A 16,663-nucleotide genomic window follows, 5' to 3' on the forward strand; every position below is an offset into this window, starting at 1 on the left:
ACTCAATCTTTGTTTCCAAAATGAAGCTGCCTTGTCCAAATGTGCTTTTTCATACCTCAGGCAACTCTATTTGTGGCGTACGTGCAGAAACGGCTTCTTTCTCATCACTCTCCCATACAGCTTCTCCTTGTGCAAAGTGCGCTGTATTGCTGACTGATGCACAGTGACACCATCACTGCAGCTCTTTGGAGGTGGTCTGTGGATTGTCCTTGACTGTTCTCACCATTCTTTTTCTCTGCCTTTCTGATATTTTTCTTGGCCTGCCACTTCTGGGCTTAACAAGAACTGTCCCTGTGGTCTTCCATTTCCTTACTATGTTCCTCACAGTGGAAACTGACAGGTTAAATCTCTGAGACAACGTTTTGTATCCTTCCCCTGAACAACTATGTTGAACAATCTTTGTTTTCAGATCATTTGAGAGCGCGCTGTCCATGTTCGGCGACCATCAAACTTAACTGAACTTGAATTGTTTTGTAGAAAGAAATGGTCCAAAATCCCTTCATCCAGGATCCAGGAACTGATTAAAAGCTACAGGAAGCGACTAGAGGCTGTTATCTTTGCAAAAGGAGGATGTAATAAATATTAATGTCACTTTTCTGTTGAGGTGCCCATATTTTTGCACCGGTCAAATTTTGGTTTAATGCATATTGCACATTTTCTGTTAGTACAATAAACCTCATTTCAATCCTGAAATATTACTGTGTCCATCAGTTATTAGATATATCAAACTGAAATGGCTGTTGCAAACACCAAAATATTTAGAACTAAAAATGATTAAGATTAATAGGGGTGCCCAAACTTTTTCATAGGACTGTATTAGTAATTTTGGTTCCTCCGTTCTGGTGATTCTAAAAAAAGACAGAGCAGAAAGATGTGTAGGAGAGTTCCGTAGACATGTAGGTGATCATCTTAGCAATGTATCTGCTACTTTATGCAGTTGGAGACTGTGGATGACTTCTCCACATTTACAGAAACACATCTTTCTGCTCTGTCTTATTTAGAATCGCCAGAACGGAGGTGTTTGACTTTGACCCTCTACCTGCTGTAATGCTTGTCACTTTGTTTTCTAAGTGCTAACTCCATAGCAAAGAACGTTACAGCACATTACTAGCAATCCGGCCCCTCCATTCCAATTGGAATGGGTGCACAAGTCCCTCCACTGACATAAAAGGCGGGGTTTGGGGATACAGGCCCACCGTTTATTCATTCAGAATGGTGAGACATGCCTGTTCCCTCACGTGTCCAAGGTTGATTTGTCTTTGCACTCTAGCGGACATGCTGGGAGTGGGGGCTTTTTACATTTAAGATGAGGGAAACAGTGGCCCTGGTTCAGTTACAGGACCACAGCTGACACAAATGCTCCCCTGCACTCAGGGTGGAGCATCTACCTTAATAGCCTTACAACTAGCAAGCTACGGAAACATATGGTTGAGCAGCTGAAGGTCTTTCATTCCCCACTGGGCTCATACTTAGTAAGTGCATTGGCTTGGCTTTTAAATGAATGTTAATCTAGCACAATTTTTTTAGTGTGCACCTATGGTACTATCTATGGTGTTGGAAGTTGAATGAACACTTTTGCTATGTTTAACATTCTGAATGTTATAGTAAATACTAGCAATCCAACACCGTATAGACTAGATACTGTACCTACTGCACCAATGAACTTTTGTTAGGTGTAGTAAGCGTTCTTTTGTTTTGTGTGTTATTTTGAGATCCCCTAAGGATTACCCCTCCATCGTTTTGGGACACGAAACGTGTTTGGTTGAAGGAATTAAGGGAACGGATCTAATTTGATAGGGAGATACAGGGAAAGCTCTGGAGACTGCCCTTGTTAGGACAGGAATCATTGTGGGACATAGGTGAGAGATAGGGTATAATTACACCAGCCCTTCATCTGCAAGTCCTGTTGAGTCCCCAACGTCTCTCAATAGGTCCGGGCAAGACCGTTCCTCTGTTATCTAGAGCAAGGTTTGTAATATGCACTTAAATTCGCGATGTTTTTTGACCATCTTAAATATTTATTATTATAATTTATATTGAAATGAAAGTTTTATTGTTCTTTGGGTTCTCTGCTTGTGACAATAGATTGTTGGACCATGAAGTTTATTTAATAACATTGTAATTGCATGCTTTGGCAACACAAACCGAAATAAAAAAAATCGCAAGGAATTGAAAATCTAAAGAATATTTTAAGTTAAAAAGCTTATTATAAAATTAAGAAAACTTTGAGAACCCCAACAAGAGTAGCCAATAGACATGGCTTCTAATAACCTTTCATGTAATGTCTGTATTTTTATTATCAAAGCTAATAGCTTTTTGTTGCAAACAGTCAAGTGTATGGACAAGAGTGTAAAGCAAGAGTAAGAGTCTACTTCATGGACTGCCACTTACCTAAAATCCTTGAATGTTATTTATGCATTTTAGAGCTATATAACGTAATGTCAGAATTGTAACACCTTACTATATAAACAAGTATAGCTATATCTAGCCTCTCTAATTCATAGTCAAATGCTAAATATATTAAAATAGACACGGAACAACTCGGAGCTCAGCAACCTGTTTTTGAGCAGATGCACTTGAAGTCATGCAATAAGGATGAAATCTGACAAGAACAGTACATCTAATTAGTGCATAATATATTTTTATCTGCTGTGAACATCAGCTCTTTGCCAGAGAGAGAGAAGAGGAAATATTGTTTCCGCTAGTCTAAATCCTAAAATCCATAGCAAACACTGTAGTGAATGGAGCAAGTGATCTATAACAAACTGTTTTCTAAAAAAAAGTAAAATCTTTGTGGGTACATAGACGATGTTTGGTTTTTCCAATAATGGAGAATGGAACTATTTATTTTCACTAAATATTCAACAACTTGTTGACAAGTTTGATCCCTTTTACTATTTGTATGGTTAACGTGGAAACTTGAATAACTTTGTAAATTATATACACACATAAACACCAGATTTAATTTGATAGACAATTAAAAGTTAAAGATTTTTTGCAAATATAAGTATTTATATATTTAGCAGAGATTTAAAGATTTTCTCAACCATCTTGGTGGGACTGTTTTCTTTATCCATTGCCAATAGATATGACCATGAATGCAGGGACTTGTTAGAAACGCGGCCATTATTTCCTTATGTGGTTATCTTCTCATGCATGCAGTGTCTTTACCCCATAACCTGTCCACTATGAGGAAATCATGGCTGGGTTTCTGGCAAGTGCCAGACCATTGAAAGTTCCTGCATTTATGGCTATATCCATTTGCAACTGTTTAAGAAAAATGATTGTTACCACTAAAATGGTTTGAGAAAATCTTTAAAACACTCCAAAGTTTTTAATTTATAACTTGAAAATCAGGAAAACCAGCCACTCTTTCAAAGGATTTTTTCAATAAAAATTAACTTTTAATAATAAGTCATTACAAATTGCAAAAAAGTGAGCAAAACAAACAAAACAAAAAATCCCCCCTAAAAAAACGCCGACACGTTTCGGAACACAGTGTTCCTTTTTCTTCCTTCGAAAGAGTGGCCGGTTTTCCTGCTTTTCAAGTTATATCGTAAGGACATTTTTTTGTCCTGAATGTGCCGTGCACCTTGAAGAAAGTGAATTGTTGCAAAGAAGAAGATATTGGGTGAGCTCTGAGCTATTTTTGTTTTTGGATACTTATTAAAGTTTTTAATCATATATATTTGGAAAAATGTCCAACTTTTTATTGTCTATAAATCTACATATGGTTATCTCCATCTGAGAACCCCTTTACATTTTACTGATCTTATTTTAGTCTCTATTATAGCCAAAAACATTCATACTTTAGCAGACTTCTTCGAGTATTTTTTAATGTTATTACACTAGTTTAATTCACATACATAGTTGAGGAATTCCACATAGAGGGGTTTTCAGTGAAGTAAACCACTGTAAGATATACTTAAAGGCATATGGCATAATCGTCCTGAGCCAACCCCTTTAAAAATAACTTTTAAACTTCAACTGGAACTTATATTTAATTATTTCTCTAAAAAAAATGGTTTTGTGAGTTCATGCTTTGCTACACTGAATTGCTGCAAAATAAATGTTTTATTGATGCCTAGCCTATGTTTGACTTAGGAAATTGTTCTAATCAAAGCTTTGAATCAGATGGGAATATGTATTTTCCATGAGGCCACAGAGAAAGAACACAATTGATTTAAGTGCTTCCAGAACCAAGTCAATTAAAAAGCCATTCAAATGCACAATAGTCTTTAACGCATGATGGTGTGGGATATGCAGTAGTATATGAACACGGATAGATAAGAAATGTAAAAGGAGGACACCGTAGGAAGTAGTCAAAATACAAGGCATGATAAGAAGGGCTAAACTTAGTCATCTAAGTTTTCTATCTATAAGACTTAAAAAGGATCTATCACCACCTCTACCAACTCTTAGCCTAGTTGAAGACGAGCATGTGTATTTTGCAATCCACAAACTAGTATTCAGTGTTCTGTTTTTGTGGACCGTGTGTCATCAGTGTGTTTTCAGCATCCGTGCCGTAAATACGAAAGACACACTGAAGCGAAAAAAAGCCCCTGTGGGTAGCTAGTAGAGTTGAGCGAGTACTGTTCGGATCAGCCTATCCGAACAGCACGCACGCATTGATATGAATGGAAGCACCTGGTGCTTCCGGTTTGACAGCAGCCGGCCGCTTAACCCGCCGCGTGCCGGCTGCGTGCATTGATTTCAATGTGTGCGTGCTGTTCGGATCGGCTGATCCGAACAGTACTCGCTCATCTCTAGTAGCTAGGTAACTGTTCCACAAATACAGATGACACACAGATGACACGCAAAGTACATCCATGTGCCAACCATGGTTTTTAGTCTTCCATAGGCTAGGGCGAGTTTTTGCTGCAAACAATGAACAAAATAGGACATACTCCATGTTTTGCGGCGCAAACTTGCGACCCACACATTGATCTGCTTTGGTCCCTATAAATGAATGGGTCAATGTGCAATCTGGGAAAAACACAGATAGGCCACTAGTCTCTCTATGGTACCGGCACCGATAGCTCTTCTAGCAGGATATAAAACCGCATGTGCCCCAAGTGGTGAAAGGTCCTCTTTAAGGATAATAATGGAATATAAAAAGTGATCAACACATCAGACATTCCCCAAAACAATATGAATAGAAAATATATTTGGCCCTGTTGCTTATGCAGTCCCATATGCAGAAATATAAAAAAGATAAATATTTCTTCTTCATTCCCAGCTAAAGCTACATTAAAATGGTGTAATCGTGTTGTTCTCTATTTTACTATGTACTATTGACTATTGTTTATAACTATGAACTAAATTTATGACTTATTTACACTTGGCGGACAAGTTTTATTACATTGTTTTCATTCTTTTCCATTTTTTTTTAACCTTCTCCAGCCCAATTAGAAAAAAACATAGCTTGGACAAATACATTACAGTCTGGCAGCAGGTTTTCAATGGCAGTCACCAAATGACATAGAAGCATAATGTAAGTAAATTCAGTGCATAACAAGATAAGCAGATTACTAGCAACCTTATTCAACTTATGTCAACTGTATGTGAAATGCTATAATAATGTTGATTAGAGATGAGCGAACAGTGTTCTATCGAACACATGTTCGATCGGATATCAGGGTGTTCGCTATGTTCGAATCGAATCGAACACCGCGTGGTAAAGTGCGCCAAAATTCGATTCCCCTCCCACCTTCCCTGGCGCCTTTTTTGCACCAATAACAGCGCAGGGGAGGTGGGACAGGAACTACGACACCGGGGGCATTGAAAAAAATTGGAAAAAGTCATTGGCTGCCGAAATCAGGTGACCTCCATTTTAGACGAATAGTGGATTTCAAATCCGGGTCATATGAGAATGTGAACTTTGTGACTATGAGACAGGGATAGCTGTACAGGCAGGGATAGCTAGGGATAACCTTTATTTAGGGGGGAATGTTATTAAAAATAACTTTTTGGGGCTCTATCGGGTGTGTAATTGTGATTTTTGTGAGATAAACTTTTTCCCATAGGGATGCATTGGCCAGCGCTGATTGGCCGAATTCCGTACTCTGGCCAATCAGTGCTGGCCAATGCATTCTATTAGCTTGATGAAGCAGAGTGTGCACAAGGGTTCAAGCGCACCCTCGGCTCTGATGTAGCAGAGCCGAGGCTGCACAAGGGTTCAAGCGCACCCTCGGCTCTGATGTAGGAGAGCCGAGGGTGCACTTGAACCCTTGTGCACCCTCAGCTCTGCTACATCAGAACCGAGGGTGCGCTTGAACCCTTGTGCACACTCTGCTTCATCAAGCTAATAGAATGCATTGGCCAGCGCTGATTGGCCAATGTATTCTATTAGCCTGATGAAGTAGAGCTGAATGTGTGTGCTAAGCACACACATTCAGCTCTACTTCATCGGGCTAATAGAATGCATTGGCCAGCGCTGATTGGCCAGAGTACGGAACTCGACCAATCAGCGCTGGCTCTGCTGGAGGAGGCGGAGTCTAAGATCGCTCCACACCAGTCTCCATTCAGGTCCGACCTTAGACTCCGCCTCCTCCGGCAGAGCCAGCGCTGATTGGCCGAAGGCTGGCCAATGCATTCCTATGCGAATGCAGAGACTTAGCAGTGCTGAGTCAGTTTTGCTCAACTACACATCTGATGCACACTCGGCACTGCTACATCAGATGTAGCAATCTGATGTAGCAGAGCCGAGGGTGCACTAGAACCCCTGTGCAAACTCAGTTCACGCTAATAGAATGCATTGGCCAGCGCTGATTGGCCAATGCATTCTATTAGCCCGATGAAGTAGAGCTGAATGTGTGTGCTAAGCACACACATTCAGCACTGCTTCATCACGCCAATACAATGCATTAGCCAGTGCTGATTGGCCAGAGTACGGAATTCGGCCAATCAGCGCTGGCTCTGCTGGAGGAGGCGGAGTCTAAGGTCGGACCTGAATGGAGACTGGTGTGGAGCGATCTTAGACTCCACCTCCTCCAGCAGAGCCAGCGCTGATTGGCCGAATTCCGTACTCTGGCCAATCAGCACTGGCTAATGCATTGTATTGGTGTGATGAAGCAGTGCTGAATGTGTGTGCTTAGCACACACATTCAGCTCTACTTCATCGGGCTAATAGAATGCATTGGCCAGCGCTGATTGGCCGAATTCCGTACTCTGGCCAATCAGCACTGGCTAATGCATTGTATTGGCGTGATGAAGCAGTGCTGAATGTGTGTGCTTAGCACACACATTCAGCTCTGCTTCATCGGGCTAATAGAATGCATTGGCCAGCGCTGATTGGCCGAATTCCGTACTCTGGCCAATCAGCACTGGCTAATGCATTGTATTGGCGTGATGAAGCAGTGCTGAATGTGTGTGCTTAGCACACACATTCAGCTCTACTTCATCGGGCTAATAGAATGCATTGGCCAGCGCTGATTGGCCAGAGTACGGAATTCGGCCAATCAGCGCTGGCTCTGCTGGAGGAGGCGGAGTCTAAGATCGCTCCACACCAGTCTCCATTCAGGTCCGACCTTAGACTCCGCCTCCTCCAGCAGAGCCAGCGCTGATTGGCCGAATTCCGTACTCTGGCCAATCAGCACTGGCTAATGCATTGTATTGGCGTGATGAAGCAGTGCTGAATGTGTGTGCTTAGCACACACATTCAGCTCTACTTCATCGGGCTAATAGAATGCATTGGCCAGCGCTGATTGGCCGAATTCCGTACTCTGGCCAATCAGCACTGGCTAATGCATTGTATTGGCGTGATGAAGCAGTGCTGAATGTGTGTGCTTAGCACACACATTCAGCTCTACTTCATCGGGCTAATAGAATGCATTGGCCAGCGCTGATTGGCCGAATTCCGTACTCTGGCCAATCAGCACTGGCTAATGCATTGTATTGGCGTGATGAAGCAGTGCTGAATGTGTGTGCTTAGCACACACATTCAGCTCTACTTCATCGGGCTAATAGAATGCATTGGCCAGCGCTGATTGGCCGAATTCCGTACTCTGGCCAATCAGCACTGGCTAATGCATTGTATTGGCGTGATGAAGCAGTGCTGAATGAGTGTGCTTAGCACACACATTCAGCTCTACTTCATCGGGCTAATAGAATGCATTGGCCAATCAGCGCTGGCCAATGCATTCTATTAGCGTGAACTGAGTTTGCACAGGGGTTCTAGTGCACCCTCGGCTCTGCTACATCAGATTGCTACATCTGATGTAGCAGTGCCGAGTGTGCATCAGATGTGTAGTTGAGCAAAACTGACTCAGCACTGCTAAGTCTCTGCATTCGCATAGGAATGCATTGGCCAGCCTTCGGCCAATCAGCGCTGGCTCTGCCGGAGGAGGCGGAGTCTAAGGTCGGACCTGAATGGAGACTGGTGTGGAGCGATCTTAGACTCCGCCTCCTCCAGCAGAGCCAGCGCTGATTGGTCGAGTTCCGTACTCTGGCCAATCAGCACTGGCCAATGCATTTCTATGGGGAAAAGTTAGCTTGCGAAAATCGCAAACTGACAGGGATTTCCATGAAATAAAGTGACTTTTATGCCCCCAGACATGCTTCCCCTGCTGTCCCAGTGTCATTCCAGGGTGTTGGTATCATTTCCTGGGGTGTCATAGTGGACTTGGTGACCCTCCAGACACGAATTTGGGTTTCCCCCTTAACGAGTTTATGTTCCCCATAGACTATAATGGGGTTCGAAACCCATTCGAACACTCGAACAGTGAGCGGCTGTTCGAATCGAATTTCGAACCTCGAACATTTTAGTGTTCGCTCATCTCTAATGTTGATGATATGTGAGGATAAATGTATACATTCCAGACAATAGGTAATGTAGAGAAAGCGGGATGTCATAGCAATAAAGGTCTATTTGTTTTACATTTACAAAATGTAATACCAATATAAATGCTGCAGTTGGAACAAAAAATCCAGAAAGCAGCCAGTGAGAGAATATAGACTGCTTTCTTACATCTTAGATTTGTATTTTCTGAATGGTCACATCATCATATTCACTTTCAATTTCCCCAAAATGTACACTTACCAGTCTCTGTATTCTTGGCATCACTGGGAATATATTATTTACGAGGCTTGTCTACAACCATTGTCACAAGACTGTAAAACATGAAATAAACCATAGCTTTAGGGGTTGGAGCATATAAATCATACAAATCAGACTTTTATAAGTAGTGCATAAATATAAGGAACAAGAGGTCAAACCATTCTAGTAGGCCCAGACAAATATCAATGATATTACAGAGCTGCATACGGAAAGACCTGTGTCCAGTGGTTACCTTGTAGTCTATTGTATGACAACACATGTAAATTTCTTAAAGTTAATCCAAAGGCCCAACCAGGGTAAAACATATCAACCCCTGGACCGTTCCAATGTCCAAAGGAATCTCAGGATAAGCATATTCAGCTGCTATTATTTCAGACCTCCCAAATATACAGGAAAATGGACAAAAATGGTATATTACAAAAACCATAAGGCTAAGGTTGCAGAGCAACATATAGTTGCACGACATAAGTTCACTTGTTTCTTTTCTTCTGAAGAACTGTTTCCAGGAACTACAAGAAGATGTCATGATGATCCATAATACTGCAGCCATCCTTACCATATGTTTCCATAGACTCTTCAAGCTGTTTTCAGACTGTTCAGTGGGGAAAGTATGTCTGAATATATTAATATTATAAATGGAAACATTATATTACTATGTAGCCATGCTCAATGTAAAAATACTATATATAAACATTTATATGTAAAAACGTAGGTACCATGCTGTGAGTGGAAATATTGTCATGATGACTAAGAACAAGATCAACCATCCTACTTAATCCTACTTATAGTAGTTTTGCATTTAGTCATGATGGTTTTGAAGTCTGTCCGGTGTTGTGTTGTAGTAGATTTTTTTCATATAGATATATGTATATGAAACGTGCTAAAAATGTAGGTAGTGAATTCATCATAATGGCTGGAATTCAGGTCAGGTTGGTCAATTATAAGACTATTCACCAAGCATAAAATAGCTTTAGGCTTAGGCACCACATAGTGAGCCGCAATCAAAAAGCACTGCTGGTAAATCCTAGGCAGAAATGCATCATGGTTTTTCTGCAGCACTTTTCACAGAAATTTCGCAGCGTTTTCCTCTGCAGACTTCCTGCTTCGATTATACCAATACGGAAACCACCAGCGTTTCCATAGGTATAATTGACTTGCTGAGATTTACGAAAATGTCAAGGTTTTTAAAATCGCAGCATGTCTGCTGTGGATATTTTTCTGCAACGTGTGGATGGGATTGGCCAGAATCCCATCCACTACACAGGTACTGTAAATAAAATCTATTTCTAAGGAATACACAATGGTTATGTCATAGTAATAAAAGACACTATCATAGTCATTTATAACAGTCATTGAGTTTGTAAGCTCCTTTTGATTCTGCAGACCTTCTATCAGTGGTTTGTGGAGGTGATGTGAAAGTTAAGAAAGTTTTGAAATGGGTAAGTATATACTTTTCACTTTTTTGTCCAGCTTGGGGTCTGATCCATCGTAGGTGTTTGGTTTTGGGTCTGAAAGAGTTTACCTATTTAATCTGAGTTCTGAATGAATTATGAGGTTTGGTTTGAGGTTTTAAGATGTTTTAGGTTTAGATGTCTGGTATGGGTTCTAAATGGGTTTAGTGGTCTGCAGTCTTAAGTTAGGGGTAAATTCTGTATTTCTACAAAGCCCCACACCATGTTGTTCGCTACTCCAAACTTCACTGTTGGTCTGGTGTTTTTGGGGTGATATACAGTGTCTTATGGTATTCAAAGAGCTAAATGTTGGTCTCATCTCACCAGACTATATTCTCCCAGGGTTGACTAAATGTTGTTGAGCAAACTTTAAACACTCTTGAACATGCCTTTTGTTAAGTAATGGAGTCTTGCAAGGTGAGCGTACATGCCATGGAGGTTGAGGGCATTACTTATTATTTTCTTTAAATCAATTTCTTTAGCTTTCCACAGATGGTCCTTGGCTCTTGAACAAGTCTTCTGATCATTCCTTTCACTCTTCTGTCTGGTGAAATGATGTTCTTTCCACTTCTGGATTATGGCCCCAACAGTGCTTGCTGGAACCTTCAGTAGTTTAGAAATTCTTCTTTATCTAATGCCATCAGTATGTTTTACAACAATAAGTTTGCGAAGGTCTTGAGATAGCTCACTGGTGTTACTCATCATCAGATGTTTTTTGCGCGGCATCTCCGTAATGAGACACCTTTTTATAAGGCCATCTGTTGAACTATTTTTCATATTAGTAACAGGATTGCTATTTGGATTTCAGCTGGTGTCAGGACTTTCCATGGCTTTTTTCACCGCTTTCTTCATGAGTCAATACTTTTTCCCTTTATCATTGCTCATTATTACACAACTTAATTTATAGAGAACTATGGATTGATTTTTTTGCCTGTGTGGATTGGATGTTTCCGACAGCTGGTGAGAATTTCATGTCAATAGCACCTTAGATGTTTATTTCACCCACTATATATCCTTCAGTATAACTACACAGTGGTAGATGTCAGATCTTTTAGTTGGTGGTATACACCAGGAAATACTTCTGACTTACAATTTAGACTGACGCTGGGTTTACATCTGTGCTGGGTGTCGGTCCAGTGCAGATCTGATAAGATTGGATGAAAAGTCCCGCAACCCTGAATTTTATCTGGCGATTTAAGTTTAAAATAACTGACATCTAACTGACACACAACAGACCCCATTATAATCAATACGGTCCCTTGGGCTCCATTTGTGTTTGTTATTTTTGCGATTCACTTTGGCAACCTTCTGGTCCCAAGATGGATGTGAACCTAGCCTGAGGGCTCAAACATTATAGAGCAGATAAACTAAAACTGTCTTACTTTTAGACAGTGCAAAGTTATATTAAACAGTCTTAAACTGCACCAGATTTTCAAAAGTGTCTAAGGCTATGGTCATATTTAGGCCGGAGTCTCCACTGGAGACTCCATCTCTGTCGCAATATCCACCTGAAATTGTCAGTCAGAAAAATTCTTGCAAACACAGTTTTTCGTCTGTCACTTTTAATATTAACACAAAGAGACACCCGACAAACCCATTATAGTCAATGGGGTGCTTTGAGATCCATATGCAACTGCTATTTTAGAGGTCCACCTATCCTTTGTTCTGGTACACCTACACACCAGAACAATGGATAGACAACACTAATATGGACTTTAGTGTAATACTGTTTGAAAGTCTGCTTTCAGACTCATTGGTCTAATTTTACACCACTTATTAGTTGGCTTAGTTGGTGTAAATTATACCAGAAGTCTGATGCATATTTATTAGTTTATCTACATCAATGTGAACAGAACCTAAATCAACCGAGAAGATTTAATTGCATTTATTTATTCTGGTTTCTAATCTAAGTTTCTTTGTAAATCACTGCTGCATAGGAAGACGCCTGGGTCCCCTTGTAAAGTAGGACTCAGGGCCCACTGACAACAGTCATTTTGGGTCAAGTACCCTTTTCTTGCAGTAAAGATGTAATAGTTCTCCAAAACAACAAACACCTCCTGTTTGTAAGCATAAAATGCAATTACTGTAATGGATGCAGTTATCTGTGTAACCATAAAAATCGAACTCCCACGTTATAGCTGTCAGAAAGCGCTGCTGTTGCCCCATTAATATAAATGTCTTCTGGTATTCCTGTTCTGCTTAAAGTGACATTACACCTTGCAGGGCCATCCCAAAGACAGAAATTCTGTGTGCTGCAGCACTGTATGTGCAGTGCCATATGTCAGATATAGTCTTCCATAAAAGTATAAATTCTACTGAAAAATTACCTCCCTGATACAGCATCATATTGAGCCCAGAACAATTGCTTTTATATTCATTTCATACAGAAACTATCAAAATAAATTTCTGTACACTTCTGTATTAAATTAGTGGTATAAAGATGTCTCCATAGGTGTCCTATAACAGGTCTGTATAACCTGAAAGATGCAATGAGCCATAATATGATCATATGAACAAAGCCTAAAAGCTTTTTTATTAACAATTATATCACGGACATCCTATATTCTCTAAAGGGTGTCAATACAGACCTACACATTAGATACATTAAGGACTTTTCTATTCCAAACATGAAACATTTCAGGAACTGCCTGGTTAGGTTGAATTGAATTGCTCTTATATAGAAACATTTACACATGCCACTCGTACACGCACACCAACCCTTGTGGCAAGATCTCCTAATAGAACATAAAAGCTGTATGAATAAACCAGAACATTGTATGTTGGCTGTACGTAGGATGAAATGCAAGTACAAAAAGTTTCGGGTAACATATTTATATCATGAAGTCATCTTGATACTGTTGTATTATGCGTTATGTAAACCACTATAAGTTTATGACTAACAAATAATAACTTTCATATTGATGAAAAATATCTGCATCCTAGACAGACCTCCTACACCAACTTCCCCACAAAACAAAGCTTTGCATTCTGGGTAATGTACAAAAGAACCATTGCAGTCTTTCTGTTAGACCTTACAGCTTAGCAATGCAACCTCAAAAAGTAGAAAAGCATATGGAAGATACTAAAAGGAACTTATTGTTATAATTTTCCAAACTTCTGGCATTTCATGGTGACATGTCAGAAATCGGGATGAGTGAATTGGTTTGAATTTCACTCTAGGTTTCCAAAAGTTCCAGGCTCATTCCATACCTGGAACTTTGGGGTGTTTGTCACCCCCAAACCACTATTATACTCCAGGGCCTTTTCAGATCTTAAAGTATAATCGGTGGAAGTGGGGTGAGGCTGCGGAAACACATTAAATAGTTATTCTCACCTTCACTTACTTCTCCCATGTATCCTTGCAGTGTCTTCTGGACTCCGGTGTGAGATTATATGCTTCTGGGGTCACTTAGGCCTGTGAGACTCAGTGGTCCACCAGGGGCACATGACCTCACCCAGAAGACCAGAAAAGCACAAAAGATGACCCAGAAGAAGCTTAGGACAGGGAAGGTGAGTATAGTTGTTTGTGTTTCCATACCTCTACTTTATTATACTCTGGGGTTTGAAGAGACCCCACAGGATAATTATAGCACCTCCGATTCATGATTAACAAGTTTAGCCCAAATATTTTTTGGAACTCAACCACCTGTACCCTAAACAAACAACTCTTTAGAGGTTCGCTTATCTGTAGACAGAGGTTTTGATCAGAAGTAGTCCGTGCTGAAACCTCCGCCATTCACTAGAAAAAATAGCAGAAGGAGCTTTCATTTACATCTGCTCAGATCTGTTGGTGTAAACAGATCTGCGCAAAAGGGAACTGAAATGAGGGCCCAATCTTTCAGTTGTGTGATTTTGCCCCTTTGTTTTTGTGAGCGCTGAGGGCCTTAGCACCCAGGACTCCAACAATCAGAACCTCTGACATGTCACTATAACATGTCAGAAGTTTGTAAAAATGATAGATACCTTTTAAGGTTATGGTGCACCCTGCCATCAAATTACGCCATGTTCTATATTAGTGTATATACCAGTAATGCCTAACACGTAGTTCAGGGGCTGCATGTAGTACTGCATGATGTACTGCTCCCAGAGGAAGGCAAATGCATGTGGGGTAACTGCCTGGATAATGGTCTCTCCAATGTGCTGAGTATCCTGCCCAGCTACAAAGAGCAGTCTCTTTGTAACCTCCTCTGTTACAGGGGTACTGTGATATATTTCTCAATAGTTGGGCCATGTATATGTATAGGCATCTAGGTTATTACTTTTGTATATGTCTGTCTCCCCTAATATGAATTTGCCAAAAACAATAGCTCTCGAGTAATCTTTTTTGGAACAAAACCAGAAGATCTTTTTTATACAAGTTAACCTGAAATCAAACTGTGAACAATCTGTCATTGAATATTAATCCTTCAGGTTCAAAGTTTATATAGAAATGATGTGAACGCTGTCTTTAACGTGAGAAGGAACTCAACCATTTGACTTACCTCACTTACAGCTGTTCAGTCAGAGGTGTAAGTGCTTAATCCGAAGGTGAAATAGTTTAAAGCTTCCAATTTGTGACGTGACACAAACAACGCTTGATATTATGAAGAGTGTCAGTCAAAAAAGAGGAAGTGAGGACATTCGGATATTGCAACACTCTGTACAGGAAAAGTAAGGTAATAACAAGCACAAAAATATAGCAATAAGAATTTGATAAAAGATTCTCTTATTATATTGTGATATTCACAAATCACATTCAGATCTGAAAACTTAAACAGCTTTGTACTACACAACATGTTCAGTCCCATGTAACACGAATTCTTATCTACTTCCAATATTACTCAGGAACATACTGTAAATCTGAGTGGTAATAGATTGAAAACATCCAGAGGCATATTCCATAGCTAAATAACTTCTGCATCAGGGTTCTGCAGACCATGTAAGTAAATACAGCACAGAAAACACTTGGTCACTTACAGGTGACATCTCTGACTGTAATTGTTCACATTTCTCGTCACATCCATCTGCGCTGCCATGACCACTTCTTCAAGCCATGACTTGCCTCTGTAAAGTTTGTAACAAAGACATTTTTTGGCTCCTCACTCTGACACTTGACCTACATTGTCCTCACCTACACAAAGTCTCCATCCTGCTGCTAACAAGTTCTAAAATATATAATATAAAAATCCCCTGGGAAAGAACAATACTCCCTGCATGTGTGTCCCTTAAACTAGCAAAGCCTGTTTAATAAAGCATCTGTATTTCCCCCTCATTAAAGGGGTTGCCTAGCTAATTTTTATCAATGATATATTCTCAGTATAGGCCATTAATAAAAGATCCAAAACTCAAGACCCCCACTGATCAGCTGTTTGAAAAGACCACAGCGCTTGTGTAAGTGCTGTGACCCCTTCTCTCTTTATACTGCATTGTCTCATAGTGGCTGTGTGATATAATTACAGCCTTGATCTATTCACTTCTATGGGGTGAGGATGTAATTACATAGCATTGCTACAATGAAACAGACAGCATGCAATGTAAACAATGAAGAAGAGTTCACAGCTGATCATTGGGGGCACCACGTGTCAGACCCCAATGATGTTATTGATAACCAATCCTCAGGGTTGGTCATTGATAAAAATAAGCTATACAATAATTTAATAAAGTCCAAGCGCCATAGTAATTAATACTTCCAAATTGCCTTTGATATTATCCCCCTGACATAAATACTACCCTCCTTATATACTGTATAATGCTCCCCTATATAAATTATGCCTCTTTATATCACTTATAATGCCTATAATATAAAAGTGGCATTTTATAAGTAGGGTATTTTATGATATGTGGCATATTATAAGTTACAAGTTATAATATGCCATTTGTAGTATAATATATTATTTTGCCACTTATAAAATTGGATATGTAACATATGCTCCTTATAACATAACAGTTATGACATAAAATACCACTTATTATATGGCATTTTATAAGTGGCATATTATAAGTGGCATTTTATATCATAAGTGGTAATTTATAAGTGTCATATTATAAGTCATAACTTCTAATATAATATGCATCTTATAAAATTCCACCTTGCCACTTATGATATAAAATTCCAGTAATATTATGTCATATGTGGCATTTTATAAGTGGCATATTATAAGTTATAACTTATACC

General features: G+C 39.8%; 1 protein-coding gene across 3 annotated transcripts in view; it reads right to left on the minus strand.

The window, feature by feature from the left end:
- Positions 1-16,663, minus strand: part of ATXN1 (ataxin 1) — a 491,098-nt gene that overhangs the window by 375,012 nt on the left and 99,423 nt on the right. For all 3 annotated transcript variants that reach the window (XR_012715457.1, XM_075270820.1, XM_075270821.1), the window contains exon 3: positions 9,041-9,111. The gene's annotated coding sequence lies outside the window, so the exon portion shown is untranslated. The remainder of the gene's footprint in view (positions 1-9,040; positions 9,112-16,663) is intronic.

Source organism: Leptodactylus fuscus, chromosome 4 (assembly GCF_031893055.1).
Source record: "Leptodactylus fuscus isolate aLepFus1 chromosome 4, aLepFus1.hap2, whole genome shotgun sequence".
NCBI lineage: Eukaryota > Metazoa > Chordata > Amphibia > Anura > Leptodactylidae > Leptodactylus > Leptodactylus fuscus.